Source organism: Solanum stenotomum, chromosome 6 (genome assembly GCF_019186545.1).
Source record: "Solanum stenotomum isolate F172 chromosome 6, ASM1918654v1, whole genome shotgun sequence".
Taxonomy (NCBI): Eukaryota; Viridiplantae; Streptophyta; class Magnoliopsida; order Solanales; family Solanaceae; genus Solanum; species Solanum stenotomum.
This window is the reverse complement of record NC_064287.1, coordinates 45,108,584-45,124,560: the sequence shown is the minus strand read 5'-3', so window position 1 is coordinate 45,124,560 and position 15,977 is coordinate 45,108,584. Positions and strand designations below refer to the sequence as shown.

The following is a 15,977-nucleotide window of genomic DNA, read 5'->3' as shown; positions in this document are numbered from 1 at the left end:
TGTTATGTACAGTTTCAAGATCAGCTTGTTTACTACCAAAAAGATATTAAAGGGAAGTTGAGTTATGGATCTGTCTCTGATGTCACTGGAATACAAGCAAAAAAGTTGTTTGTATGGGTATCTGTAACTGGGATTAGTGTTGATGAAGAGTCTCAGATGATTGAATTTCATGTTGGATTTTTGTCTGAAAAGTTACCAGCTAAGGAATTTGAAAATATTCCTACTTGTACTAATAAGATTAAGGGCTGCCAAGATTCTGCCTTTGCTTCAATATGATGAGGTCAACTTGTTATCTTTATAATGTCTAAATCCAATAATACTTGTAGTTTGAGTCAATGAATGCAAACTTTGTATAAATTGCAAAAAAATTCATGTGTTGTTCTGTTCTGAACTGCTGAAAAGAAATTGTCTTTCTCCCAAAGACAGATCTGTGTTATCAAGAGAAGTTTTCTTTATGGATATCTATTGAGGAGTTCATCGATGTTCGGTTATCCTTTGCCTAAGGAATTTGAGGCAATTCCCACTTGTTAGAATAAATAAAGGGTGCTAAGATACATCCTTGCTTTGCTTTAGTATAAACTGAAGTTCCAATCTTTAAGCATGTTTAATGTTCTTTTGTTCTTTTTTGGTAAACTGTGAAGAATTACCATAACAACCAAATAGTTACACCTAAAAAGCACTCTAGAGATTTAAGCCATCTTCGAGGAAGTCTGGTCGAATATCTACAGCGTCAAACAAAAAAAAGAATCCAATTTCTATACTCACGCCTACCTTTGATCCATCTTAAACATTGCGTCATCCCCTTCTTATTTCATATATACTGTCCAGGTCTTCAATTATTTATTCAGCTTGGTTGTTCAACTACATTCCACAAATAGATGTAGCTGGAATTCAATTTTATTGTCGTAAACAGCAAATTCCATCCTCTGTTGGTTTATGAAGTCTGATCATCCTCTCCTTAGTCAGAAATTTCCCTTGCACGGCCAGCCAGACAATAAATCGGCAGCATGATAGAATTCCACATCAGCACAACTTCTGTACTTTCTGCAGCCTTCGTAGTAGTTTGTTATAGCTACTACTCACAGAATTGTTTTCCATTATCAGTAAAACAATTAGAGCAGTTGTTATACCATTCTGTCATTGCCGTGCACTTTGATGGAGTTTATCTTCCTCCAGTACCAGCTACTGTCTCCATCTTTAATGTTGTCAATCTGATTTTATGTATATATATAATACTCCTAGTAATTTGAGTTCATTGATGTTTTCAGATTTGTGTGTGCAATCTAGTATTGTATGTGAAAATTATTCAATATATATATTCTTTGGGTAGAAGAGCATAAGGCATCAGGTGCTACTAAATCCGAGTTGTCTTTCTTGCAAAGACAATTCTTTTACCATTAAACTCACACAGTCATGTTATGTATAGTTCAAAGATTGGATCCAAGGAGGATTAATCTAGTGATAAGAGCACAAACACGTGATGTGTGGGTTAGGTGCAGTCACGAGTTTGAACCTTGTCGCAAACAAAAATCTTGTATTTAAGAGGAGAAGGGTAGAGGTATGAGCCCGTCATCCACCAAGTTCCAAACCATGTGCCAGATGACCCATTGGAATTTCTCAATTATCAAATATCATCTTGTTTACTATGAAAAGAAAATTAAAGGGGAATTGGGTTATGGAGAGGTTACTTAATTATGTCTCTGGTATTTGGGCTACAGTAGGTTACCACAATAGATTAGCCAAATGGCATAAACTGACAAAGACGATATCGTTGTACAAGCACAGCTCATCAAGAACTTAAAAGAATACATCTTCAGGCTAAATTGGACATATTTGTAGTTAATGAAAAGACAAAAAATGCTTGGAGAAAAGAGAGAATATAAGTCCAAAAAGTGTAATGATCAACTTGCTAGTGCTGAGTTAGAACTTTGGGTTACAAACAGTAGATCGCAGATCTAAAATAAGTAATATATTTCTTGTATATATTGATCATTGCTTCTGCAGCCCGTCATTGTGTACAGTAGAATGGAAGTGTTCATTTGCAGTGGCAATTAAGCTGTGCATCTGTAAGAACATGGCTTGTTATCTAATAAGATATGGATTTCCCGATCTTAAGGAAATGCTGTCATTGTCTTATCTTATCACCCCTTTCTCGTTTGAGTATACAACACATAATAATTTGATGCTCTCGACAACCTTTTTCTCTGATATAAGCTTTTCTTTTTTCATTCAGAATGAGATGTATTCTAAGATTATGTAGAATGAGGTTGCTGATCCATTTAATCGTCTTGCAGGACAAATGGAGCTCTGAGGTACTGTTATGCGTCTTGTGAAGAATGAAATGTCGCCTTTTGCTTGATAAATAGTCAGTATTTGGAGTCTTATGAAATTCTTCCTTAACATAAACAGAAGAAGGGACTTCTATCTTTGGTGGCTGTTCTTCTTGGTTCAATATTTCCTTCTCAATTCTCACACATCTATAAACAAATGAAATAGCACATTTCTATTTATAATAATCTTTTGATCACTGATCACAAATCTATAAACAAATAGATGATGGCTGAACATATATTTCTGTGGTGACTGAAATGGTTTTAGTTATTTATTATTGAACATATTTTTCTGGCAGAAATAGGTCTCCCACACCAAGAGGCATCTGTGATGGATGCAATCTTTCCACCGCAACTAGAGGTCTCGGGTTCTAGTTAAAAAGTTCCTTCTACTTCTGTCAGTTAGAAAATATATATATTCATTTCAGTAAATAGGCAAATCCCTATCAAGAATGGGAGCCAGAGGCAATATGTCTAAAACTAAACAAAAGAGAAATCCGTTTGTCAATTTCAAAGCCCTCCTTTGCAATTGGTGATATCAAGAAGGCCATCCCTCCTCAATGCTTTCAAGGATCTCTCATTTGCTTGTTCTCCTCTGTTGCTCATGATCTCAATTCTCATACTAGTTTTCGGGAGTTACAAAGATTGAAATAAGACAAAAACTAGATGTTTTTCCATCCATGCACATGCTTGTATCTCATAAATAAAAATAAGTAAAAAGATCACATGTACATCTAATCAAACTTTGATGGTTCATCTTTGTAGGTACACATGATATATATTTAATCATCTTAACCTCGAAAAACAAGTCCTACACATGCCGAGAGGACAATTACAATATACTGATTTAAAAGGAATGTAGTACACTGATAACAATAATTTCACATTTCCAATAGTTCCAGAAAGTTTAGAAAAAGGATGTGAGCTCTTTCTCATAAATTCATTACGAGTTTCACACAAATCACTAAGAGTTGAAATTTAATCGAACACTTCACTTATTGCTGAAGATCCTTCAACTAGCTGAGGTCCTCCTCCATGTTTGCAAGCCTTAATGGAACATTCACTGAATAAGTAATACTAAGCATGATGTGGTTTAAAAATAAAAATGAACATGACAAGAGCATACCAGATCTGGAGATGAATTTTTATCCCAATCTGGAGGCTGTATTGTAACTTTGAACGCATCATTTGACATTTCATCATGCCGAAATGCTTGAATTTCCTTGGCTGAATTAGCAACATCCAAGTTGCACCAGTTTACTTCAATGCTTTTTAATGATAAAGCATCATCAAAATGAGAAGGGATTTCCTCAAGCCGCTTACATTTGGTTAAATCCAAACGTTCAAGCAAAGGAAAAGCATCCTTGGAGACAGACCACTGTGCAATGTTGAGGTCCTCCAATTTCAAGTGTTTGAGTTCACGGAACTCTGAATCTTTCACTTCCCATTCATCCCCTTCAAAGGCTCTGAGAAGTAACTTTAGAATCTTCAAGTTAGGAAGTTCTCCAATACTCAAGATTTGGCTCCATGGTAGACGAAACTTTGACAGAGTCAATTCCCTAAGTCTTGAGGGAAAACTGAAGACATGTGGAAGTTTATCTGGATAGCTGTTGGAGACAAGCCTGAGGGATTCAAGGTGACTTAGAAACTCTAATCTGGGAAAGAGAACACACCTTCCCTTCACTTTCTCTGAATAACCAAATGTCCTCGAAAATATGCAACTCAGCTTTCTCAATTTTGGCATCTTTCTCAATATCATCTCTGTATCTTCATCGTAAGAGAGATGTGGAGTGGAAAAGGTTTCCAAATTATCTAATTGAGAGTCTGCAAGTGATTTACTCATGTACTCAGGCAAACTAAATGAAGCACGATGCTTTACATGTATATTCCTCATTTTAACCATCTTTAGAAGTGAAATGGGTAATATCACCTCTACTCCCAATCCTCTTATCACAAAAGTTTCGAGATTCCAAAGCTTAGCTATACATGAAGGAATTGAATTTCCACCAGTTTTAGCAGCAAAATACTTCAAATGAATTAGAAATTGTATTTCACTGGGAAAAGTACCACCAATGTTGAAGGATTCCAAATCCAACACCTTAACAAGTTTGAAACTGTCAAAGATGAACGAGATATTACATGGCAATAACAAGTTGTCTGAATCAATCACATTGACCAACAAAGAGCGAACATTCGAGCGAGATGGCTGCCACAGATCAATCTGATCCTCAGAAGTATGAACAAACAACCGGTATTCCATATACATTTCAGGAAATGTATCCCCACCAGTGAATAATCTGTTTAAAGAGAAAATAATGAAAATGAGAGTTGATATAAACAATAATACAATAAAATCAGTATAGTTCTTTTTACCCATGTATCTGAAGAAGGAAATTCTCCTGTTTGGACTTCTCTAAGCAGAATTTATGCAACAGATCATGAACACGACATGTTTTAAGCTTCCCGTTGGGTCTCTTCTCCACGTCCATCACTAAATTTCTACTAATAAGATCTTCCAAGAGACCTTCTGCAGCATCTTCTAGTCTGTTTTCCTCATTTGCTTGTACAAAACCCTCAGCTACCCACAACCGAGTCAATTTTGAGACCTGAATATCCTTTCCCTTTAAAAGTCCTCCAAAATAGAGAAAACAAGGCTTCAGCTTGTGCGGTAAATTCGTATAACTGAATCCAATTATAGACATGCTCTCTTCCAAGCTACCAATATTCAGCAAATCTAGACTTTCTTCTATTTCCTTCCACAGTTCTGCTTTTATCTCTTTCTCTTTGAGAACACCAGCAACTAAAACAATGAAGAGAGGCAACCCTCCACATTTTTTTAGCTATTCGGAACCCCACATCAACAATTTCAGGAGGACAGCTCTTCCCTTGAAACAACTTTTGCTGTAATAATGTCCAACTCTCATCATCTCTGAAGAAGCGAAGATGATGAAGTTCACTTTCACATTTAGCATAATTGGCAACGTTACTCAAACGTGTTGTTAGAATAATTCTACTCCTATTCCGAGCTACTTTGAAGCACATATGTAGATTGTCCCACACTTTATCATCCCACACATCATCAATGAGAATTAAGAATCTCTTGGTCAACAAAAATTGGCGCAGCTCATCAGCTAATTCACCATCTTCTTTTTCATTGCGATCAATAGGCTCAAGCACACCATTCAAAATGGCACAAATCTCTCCATGAATATACTTGAGTCACACGACACTGAGCACGGACATCAAAGTGAGAGGTGATTACTGGATCACTGTAAATCTTCGCAGCAAGAGTAGTCTTACCAATTCCCGGCATGCCAACCAATGAGATGACATCTAGCTGACGCGAACCTCCAAGTAGCTGCTTCTTCATTTGGTCCATCACCTCCTGGAAATCTCCATTTCTTCATTTGATCCTGGAGTATTAGCTGATAAAGACGGCACAAGAGGAGTTGAGGTCTTTCCAACTTTGCGCACTGCCACATCTATCTTTTTTCTTTCACATGTTTCCCTAACAACTTTATTTAGAAGTTTAATATTCTCAGCAGCTTCAGAAATCCAAAGAACTTTGTACCAGAGTGGATAAGAATAGGCCAAGCACGAGTCCATGACATACTCTGCCTTGTATGCCATGGCAGTAACTCTTGTTATAAGACTATAAACTTCATCATGCTCATCGTAGATTTCTGGGAAATGATCAGTCAACGTTCTTAGACACAATAAGCCCTCCTTCAATGGCTCAATTTGACGTTTTAAGTCGACGACTGACTCGAGCTTAGAACTTAACATCTCATCCAATTTTCCCAGGAAGCAATCGAGAAATCCTAGTTCATTTATCTTGGGGAAGCTATAACTTGAAGAACCTGAAACTTTGAGACAAATCATTTTGACCTCTTTCTCAACAAACTTAAGCAATTGCCTGACATCATAGAGATGTAGCCTGTAATACCAAGAAGGTGCAGAATCTCTGACGGGGAAGAGACAGACAAACATTATATCTTGAACACGTTTCACAAGGTCTTTGAGCTCTTGATGCATATCACGATGCTGTACAATATCTGCAATAAAAAACCCAAATAAACTAGTTTGTCTTTGATTACTGGGATTTGGTTCTTCTGAAAAGGAATTGAACAAGCATCATAATTGACCAGCCCGTCCTGGCATTTCTGACCTCTACTTTGACAGATTTAATCTCAGATAATAAAAGCCCAATATCCTCAATGTGTATTTCCCTTGATGATTTGTGCTATCTTGTTGGCAGTCACTTCTGCATGCATTAAGACATGATGCAATTCATTAAGCTGTGTGTGTTTCCAGAGAACATATGTGAGAAGAACTCTCAGATAAATAAGCTCTTCATGAGCTTCCAAAGTGGCTTTGTGCAGACTGTGCTCAGATTCGATAAGCTTGAAAGCCACAGTCAAAAACTGAAGAACAAGATTGCTTTTGTTGCTATTCACAGATTCGGCCTCAATTGCAAATCCGCTGCACTGAGCTAGAGGATCAACAAGAGATGTTACCAGGAGCAACAATCCATAGTAGAACTTTTTAACATCATGTCCAACTGTAAATGACAAATCAGTTTCATCCTTCAGTAGCAGATTGTCAATACTATATTCATGAAACCCCATCATAACTAAATCCATGTTGTCATGACCAGGGCGGACCTAGGATTTTTGCTGAGGGGGTTCAAAGTATAAAGAAGATAACGCAAGTGTGCGGTGAGCGTAGTAGCCCCTCGGCATGCTCTTTGTACAAGAATCATAAATATTTCATTGGTTCATAAAAGTAAAGACTAAACTAATCAAAGATATCGAGGACAAAGATACATTGATAAGAGTTTTAGCGGATCAACTGTATTACGTAAATTAATTCCTAAAACACGTGAAAATTAAATGATGAAAAAGGGAGTGAGACGGGGAAGAAAGATATTTACCTTATCATGCTAAATCTAACATACTTTATTATACCATATTAACATTTCTTTCTACTTTTATCATGCTCCATCGAGCATTCTTAAAATTTCTTGTGTTTTTACACGTTTATTTTGTAATGTTTTACTTTAGTTTTCACTTTGAAATTTTTTTAAATTTGTATCCATTCAATCACATATTACTTTGAAAATCGTCAAGATTCTCTAAAAATGTGTAAGAATAGAGTTACTAATATTATAATGCATATTCAAAAGATAAATAAATAACATCGTCAATTTTTGTAGTTCATATAGTTCAATTTACTAGGTTTGTCATAATTTGTAAAAAAGAAAAATAACGAATAAATCAAATAAGTTTAGTTTTCATCCCTCTAAAATAGAATTAAAAATATAAAATAATTTCATGAATTCTATAAATTAATTTTTTTAAAAGGGTGTTAACGATATTTAAGTTTCTTCATTAAATTACATCTAATTTACCCTTTTTTTTAAAAAATATATATATTATATTTCTATCTCAATTTCTAGTTAAATATAATTCATCATATTTAAAAGATTTTTAATTTCAAGTTAGTATATGCAACAAAAGAGTTACGTTGAAACAACATGAATAATAGATATAAAAATAATAAAAAATAAAAATAAAAAGAATGTGTCTAATAAATATAAACAAAAACAAATTAAAAAGAAGAAATAGAATAAAAGGAAAAAATAATGAAAAAGAAGAAGAAGGTCTAAGCCCAAAAGTTCCATTTTCCAAAGCATTAAAAAAAGAGCAACTTTCACATATAGCAAACACAAAATTTATATTTGTATGCTATAGCAAAGTTTGCATAATTGCGCTCCATAGCAAACATAAATATGTATATTTCGCTATACATATACAAAAGAAAGCAGTTGTATAATCTGCTTTGGTATACATATACAAAAAGATCAATTGTATAAAGTGAGCGAGGCGAGTGAGCGAGCGAGATCTGGGAGAGTGGCGAGCGAGATCTAGGAGAGGGGAGAGAGGGAAACGAAAATATATGTATATATACAATTTTCACACATTTTATACATTTGCGTTTTTGTATAAAGTGAGAGAGGCAAGTGAGAGAGCGAGATCTGGGAGAGGGGAACGAAAATATATGTATATATATAATTTTTTCTCGCTTTATACAAACACAAACGCATTTTATACAATTTGCGTTTTTTGTATAAAGTGAGAGAGGCGAGTGAGAGAGCGAGATCTGGGAGAGGGGAACGAAAATATATGTATATATACAATTTTTTCTCACTTTATACAAACACAAACGCACTTTATACACTTGCGTTTGTATAAAAAATGAGAGAGGCGAGGGAGAGAACGAAAGTGGCGAGCGAGATTCACCAGGAGAGAAGTGAAATAGCAACAATTTGCTATGGGGTACAATTAAACCAAACTATATTTATAGAATTTAATTTGAATTAATAGTTTGTTATTATATACAATTTTCCCTTTAAAAAAATAGGGGAAAAATGTTGCCCAAGGGATTTGAACCCGTTACCTAGGGGCACGTCTTGTGTAACATCCGACAATTTGAAATAACTATGAAGAGGCTTAGAATTGGAATTTATTTATTTTTGGAAGGAATTCAAAAATCTGGAAATTTGGTTAAGTGTGGGAAATCAGTGAGTTTTGGCCAACTTTGAACAGTCATAAATCCTATCTCAGGATGAGTTAGGCGTAGCTCCAGCTCTGTTTGAAAAGTTCGTGGAATGATCTTTCCAACGCCGCCGATTTTGCATGATTCCGAGTTTGTATGAGTGAGTTATACCATTTGGAAGTTGGGCAGTTGGCAGGGAAGTCCGTCTGGAAATTGTAAGGGTATTTTGGTCTTTTCCCTAGCCTTTTCTTTTGGATATATATTAGTGTGTTAGACTGATTTTGATCAGTTTTTCTCATTTTAAAAGAGTGAGAGTGAGGGTTAGGGTTCTTGAGAGAAGAGGAGAAGGAGAAGAAAAGGCAAGGATTCGTCAAGATCGTCGTGGATTTCGTCAGGGTGATCCCTATTAAGGTATGTGATTTTGTAGTGTTGGGTTGGTTCTTTCCCCCACACGCCAAACTCGTTTTATTTCGAGAAAAGATTGATTATGTTTGTTGAAGTTGTTGGTTGTATTTGTTGAAGTTGTTGGTTGTGATTGTGTTGAAGTTCTTGTTGATTTGGGACTTGTTTCCGGTTGTGTTTTGAGTTGAGATCGATTGTATGTTGAGGGGTTTATGATTCTAAGTGTATAGGGGCTGGAACCATTAAAGTTAAGGAGGTTTAGAGTTGGAAAAATGAAGGAGAAGAGTCGGATTTTTGGGGAAAAAGGCTGGGGCGTCGTGCCAGCCAGCGCGCCCCAACATGGGTTTTGAGGTTTTACCCTTGGCGTGGCACGTCTCTCAGAGCGCCCAGCAGGCCCCTCTGAGGTCTGAAGGCTGGCGCTCCGCGCTTCTCAGAGCGCCAAGTCTTCCCATTCCTTCCCCACTTTTTCATACATGTTCCTAGGTATTGTACCTATGTTTTCTAGTTGTTTTCAACACTCCAAGGTACGTTTAAACGTCAAGAACTCATCCATAACATGTGATCAAACACCTTGAATTCATAATTTCAATTCAAGGAAAGTTAGTTTCCAAGTCAAGTGAAGTTAGAAGTCAAAGCAAAGTTAAGAAGTAAGTCCAAGCAAGTCTCTAAAGCTTTTCAAGAGTCGTTATTAAACGTTTTAACTTCGTTTTAAGGTTCAAGTTCAAGTCAAGCAAAGAGTAAAGAGTTCCAAGTTAAGTATAGAGTTCTAAGTTAAGTATAGAGTTTCAAGTCGAGTAAAGAGTATTGAGTTTCAAGTTAAGTCAAGAGTTTTCAGTTAAGTCAAGAGTTTCGAGTTAAGTCAAGAGTAAGAGTCAAGTGCATTTCTCAAAAGTTATTAGGGAACTAAGTATTCCCAAAGGAGTTTATAAATGTTTTTACATTTGAGTAAGAAAGGAACCATGTTTTCCAAAAGAGTTTTGAGAAGTTTGAGTACTATCTCTTTTTGAGAAAAGATGAGTTTTGCAAAAGAGTTTATAAAATATGATTAGTATGTCAAATTGAGTATGTCATCAATGTTTAAACAATATGGTCTCTAGATATACCATCAATGTTTAAGCAGTATGAATATCCCGAGTCATCAATGATCATATTAAAAAAATATGGTTTTGAGATGTTCTTTTAGAAAGAGTTTTCAAGAGCCTTTGGGCTAAGTTTTGAGTAATTATTTCAACTAAAGAAAGATGTGTTTAAAACACTTATGAGCTAAAGTATTTTAGGGAGTAGTCTTGAGTACCGAATTGGGGACACGAGTTCATATTAACTCAACTCTCCATAAGAACCATGTAGCCAAACATGGGATTTCTCGGGTCATACTTTTTAGATGATCACGAAAGTTGAGATAGCGGATCCACTAAGCAATAGCGTTCTATATGACGACAAAGTATAAGACAGTTCTGGCAGTGTGGACAAGACACTATATCACCACTTAGACATGTAGTGGTGGCTGTCGGTTAGAGAACTCCCACAGTAGAAAGAACTTAGTTCCTCGAGAAGTTCTCCTTAGTGTGGATGGGGGTATGGGACTTCATTCATGCATTGTACAAGTAGACTTTGAGAGGAGGCATGGTATTTTCATGATATTATAAATATGATTTTGACGTCATGTTTTAAATAGTTTTGTAAGCTTTATATATATTGCATGTGTCTCATTGCTTTATATTTAGTTCAGTTATTCATGAGTTGAACAGAGCCAAGGTAAGTTCTCTTTTGTATCCCTTTCAAGCTTAAGTTGTTGTTAGCGGTCCAGCTCGCATACTCGTACATTCCATGTGCTGATGCCAGTTGGCCTGCATCTTATTATGATGCAGACGCTGGTACCCAGGATCAGCATCCAGCACACCGTTGATCCAGTTGAGCATTCCAGAGTCAGTGGTGAGTCTCCTTGCTTTCCGGAGGACTCGGTTATTTGTGTTCTTAAGTTTTGTTTTATTAGGATGTTGCGGGGTCTGTCCCAACATCCATCTCAGTATTTTAGAGGCTTCATAGACAGTCAGTCAGTTAGTTTGAGTCTCTCTTTTGTGTATATATATGTAAATATTCTATTTTGAGACTCGAGTTGCCGTTTTGGCCAGATTTTATCATTTAAGTTATCTTATGACCTTCCATTGCATTGAGTTATGCTGTTGAGTTAAGTTTCTGTTGAGTTAAGAAAGCCAGGCCAAGGGTTCGCTTGGGGCCAACAATGGTCTCCGAGTGCCGGTCCCGCCTAGGGTGTAGGCTCGGGGTGTGACATCTTGAACCACTTATCCACTGAGCCAAGCCTGTACTTTGTTTTCGGGGGTTCATTTTAATATATATACCCATAAAATCAAAATTTGACGTTATATATATAGTGTAATTTTTTGACGAGGGGGTTCGGGTGAACCCCCTGGAGTCCACCTAGGTCAGCCCCTGGTCGTGACCCGAGGATGACAAGAAATAAGAATCAATGACGTCAAATCTAATAGGAAGAAAGTTCAGCAGATATATCTCAGTTGATGATGAAGCAGAAATGGTGGGACACATTTGTCTAATTGCTGCCTTAATAAAGTTGAACCTAAGAAGCAATTTAAAATGTTCGCGATTCATTTCCCAGGCCAAATCTTCTTGTTTTGTATAACCTAAAAGGTTATACAAAACTAAAAATGCTTTGTGAGTCACAGATTGGATAAGAGTTAAAAAATCAGTTATCTTAGGTTGTTGTTTGCACTGCTCCAATGAATCAATGAGAAAAGTTCTCACGACTATCAGCTCTTCCCAAGCATAGTCAATCAGATCTTTCAGTGGAGCTGTCATGGTTGCTCGACTGTTTAGTAGCTGTATCATGTCGATTACTACAGTGACATGATTAAACTTTGGCTGCAAAACAAAAAGAAGATCCTTATTATCACAGGAGTAGATCACAAATGCTGCCTCAAAGGCCAGAGCTTCAATAAGTGATTGAAGAGAACTGAATTCTTTTAGTGGAGTGCCTGTATATTCTAAGTCCTTTAAAAATATGGAAAGGCTATAAAGTCCTCTTCCGAGACACCGAATTTCATCACGGCTTAGAGGCGTCTCCCCCAGATCCTCTCGTAGACTATTAACAAAATCAAGCATACATCCCGACTTCATTGTAGTCTCTGATCTTGATGACTTTGACGCTGTCAAGAGGCTTATATATATCTGCCTCAAATCAGTCTTCAAAGGACTAACTAATTTATGCAACTCAATTATTGAATTGATTTTGTAGGCCTCCTGTATGAAATATTGTTGTAGTGCAGTATAAGCTACATCCTCAGCATGGGTGAAGAGATACTGCATACTCTCATGCTCAATGCACCGACTTGAAGTTAATATGAAGAAAGCTTGTAGATATCACAGCTTCACAGGGGCACAATCCTTTACATAATCAAGCAAAAAATCGACAAATCTCACCATCTCCATAGTAGTGATTCGGCTAGATGATGTTGATGGCTTTGAAGCTTTGATTCTTTTAGCAATATTCTCGGGTTTAAGAATTTTCAGCACCTCTGATATCATTCTTCTAGTTGATGTTGATGGCTTTGAAGCTACTGTGAGTCGCTCAGCAATGTTCTCCAGTTTAATTATTTTCAGCATTTTTGTCATTCTGCTGGTGTAACGTTGATCCATGTAAGTACATATCTCAGAAAAACCATCATGAGCTTGTTGAAATAAGGCCCCTAGTTGTGTGGATATCGTGTTCTCAGGGCGAACCTCCTCCAGTTTTGCGAGAAATAGAGATACACACTCTAGTTGATTTCTTGCATCGTCCAAGTGATTAATCGTGGAACTATCTAAATGCCTTCCCTTCAGAAGGTCTATGGAACCTATCACTGCGCGACACTCCTGGGCCATCTACTTCCCTGTTTTTCACTTTCCTCTAATTGTTGATAAATCCTGCAAGTAATACAATCAATATCTTAATTCAGGGCTTGACACAAACATATTCCATTATGTTTATTGGGAAAGCTGTACAGTTATATTGGTTATAAGGTCAAGAACACGCGTATCAATTTGACTCATTGATTGGTGTATTAGCTATTAAATATGTTTGCACGAATACAAATCAAATGGAACAATAGAGCTTTATTGCTTGATGTTTCAACCAGGTACGGAGATGATAAAGTATAACCGGTCACATATCCAGAGACGATTGAATATAGAAATACTTGAGAGCTAATACCTAGTAAAATATAGAAAGCGTGCAGCACAGGAATATCAGTGCATTGCTTTTTTTATTGTTCAGAATCCAACCCCTTATAAAGTATGTAAAGACTACTATTTATAGGCAACAAAGATAATACATTAGCAAATAGAAGGCTCCACTCGAGCCCTAAGGTGCTTATGTCCAATAGAAATTCTCCGATAACGACCTCCCTGTAATCATAGTAATGACCTGAGGCCAAGAAAACTGGTCCGGCCTTTGACCAATGGAATCATCATGGATACTTTTTCCCAATCTTATATGCCACAACCTCATTTCCAATACTACCATGTATACAAACTATTTTCCCCCAATACAGATTAGACTACCACTAAAAACTAAGAATAAGTACTCCACTATTTACAACTTCTAGTTCTACCATGCATATTATTCTTGACAAGTGCATCAAGGGCATAGACATTGCAAGTATATACCAAACAAAGATAGGATACCATTTTCCTTAACCAGTTGTCTCAAATTCGAGCCCTGGGTATGAAGAAATACTTGTTGGGATCGTCACCCCCGATTGGGCCCAATAGTGCGCGATTCGAATTTAGTCGGGGCTCCAATGTGGACTCCGGACACAGCGTGGAAAACCAAAAAAAATAAAAAAATCTTCTCCTAATCAGAATAAAAACCAAATATCAACCTAAAGACATCACCAATATGCCTGCGCAAGATGGTAATCGGTCCGTTATACCAACCCCAAAGGACAAATTTAGACCATTCATAAAGTCCAGGGAGATGAAGAGTAATCCTGTGCATGAAATACTTTCAAGTGAGTAAGCATACCTGTGATCTACACTCTAACCAAAAACATGCAGCAATTCTTTTTTTTTGTTGTAGTCAAAATTCATCCTCCAATAATCTCTCTCATCTTCAATAATTACATTCACTATGCAATTTTTTTCTTCTCTTCAAATCATACTAGTTAAAAATATAGAGAAAAAGAGCTAGTATTGATAAACTCTGTCTATAGTTTCTTTCAATTGAGTACTAAATGTTCTTCTCTTCATTTTTCATTGGAAGGAAAAAAAGTAGGTACTAATAAACAATGATAAAGAAAGACTTATCAATTCTTTTTCTTGTTTTTTCCTCTAATGGACCACAGATGGAGGATTAATAAAATATTTGCTACAAAACAAAGATGCTAAAGGAGATATTGTAGAATAATTAGTTATATTAACTTTATTTGTCTTTTTAAGCATTGAAATTATTACTTTCTTATGTGGAGTATAGAGTCAGCATCAACTAGTGGTTTCATGAAAATAACAGAAAAAAATAATATATGTTGCATCTGAGTTCTGTGCAGAGCTAAGTTCGTGCTAATTTATTTTGTTACTGACTTACTGTATTTTAGCCATTAATAAACAAAAGAAGTTTGGAGTCTATTGAAAACAACCTCTTTATTTTTCTCGATTTGTGGAATAGAAGAAGTTGAATCAGAAATCCTCTCCAAATGTATCAAATTGTCTTCTTGAAGCAGTTCACTGCGCAAGATGTGTACCTTCTACTTGTTTCAAATTCTACATGGTATTGTACCTTCTACTTGTTTCAAATTCTACATGGTATTGTTTGTCAATTTTAGAAATCTACTATTAGTAGAGCCAATCCAACATATCTTGAATTGAATGTCAACATGATCCATTGATTTTTTATTTTTTTTTGTTATTTTAGTCTGACCAACAGACCCTTTAGTTAAAACTCGTAAGAAGTGTTAAACATTTATCTACTACTTAATTTAAGGTATTTCAAAGAGGAATCTAGAATATTCGAAGAGTTGAAGTTAAGGCAAATAACATAATGATAACGCACATACCAGTGTGTTTCCCGTTTGATTACTTGCTGCGTTGCACGTATTTCTCAGGTTAATTTATATAAAATAAAGCATTTAAAAAGATTGTAAAAATATTACTTGTTCATAGAAGAACGTGGAAGATGAATGGAAGAAAACTAAAATGTAAACGAGTGAACCTTTGGTTTTTCATATATATATATATACTAGACATCGGAGCCCGTGCTAGCACGGGCCCAATATGTATCATTTTTTGTTTCAATTTATGTGACAACGACAAAATTAAAGAGTTAATCAAACTTTAATATTAATTTAAAATAGTTTAAATTTTTAATTATTGTTAACTATGGTAATTTTTTTTTTATTTCTTTTAACATTCTAAATTGCTAATTATTGTTGTATGATTTGTAATATCTTTTACGCAATTTTGAAATAATAAAGGTTATTTCTTCTTTCTCAATTTATGTGGTACTAATAAAATTTCGAGATTCAATCAATTTTTTTTGTCTTTAAAATATTCTATTGTTAATTACTGTAAATTATTGTACTTTCTAAGTAATTTTCAAATAATATATATTATTTCATTTGTCCAATTTATGTGTCATCGATAAAATTTGAAGAGTTAATCAGATCTTTTACATATTTT

General features: G+C 35.7%; 1 protein-coding gene, 1 long non-coding RNA gene and 1 pseudogene across 3 annotated transcripts in view; 1 reads left to right on the top strand and 2 right to left on the bottom strand.

Moving 5' to 3' along the window:
• On the top strand, nt 1-2,551 carry LOC125867056 (uncharacterized). Its single transcript, XR_007446602.1, has 2 exons — nt 1-280; nt 2,295-2,551. It is a non-coding gene; the product is annotated as an uncharacterized LOC125867056 (long non-coding RNA).
• The window catches only part of LOC125867008 (endoglucanase 25-like), a 237,868-nt gene that overhangs the window by 115,617 nt on the left and 106,274 nt on the right, over nt 1-15,977 (bottom strand). The window lies entirely within an intron of this gene.
• On the bottom strand, nt 3,309-6,980 carry LOC125868791 (putative late blight resistance protein homolog R1A-3; annotated as a pseudogene).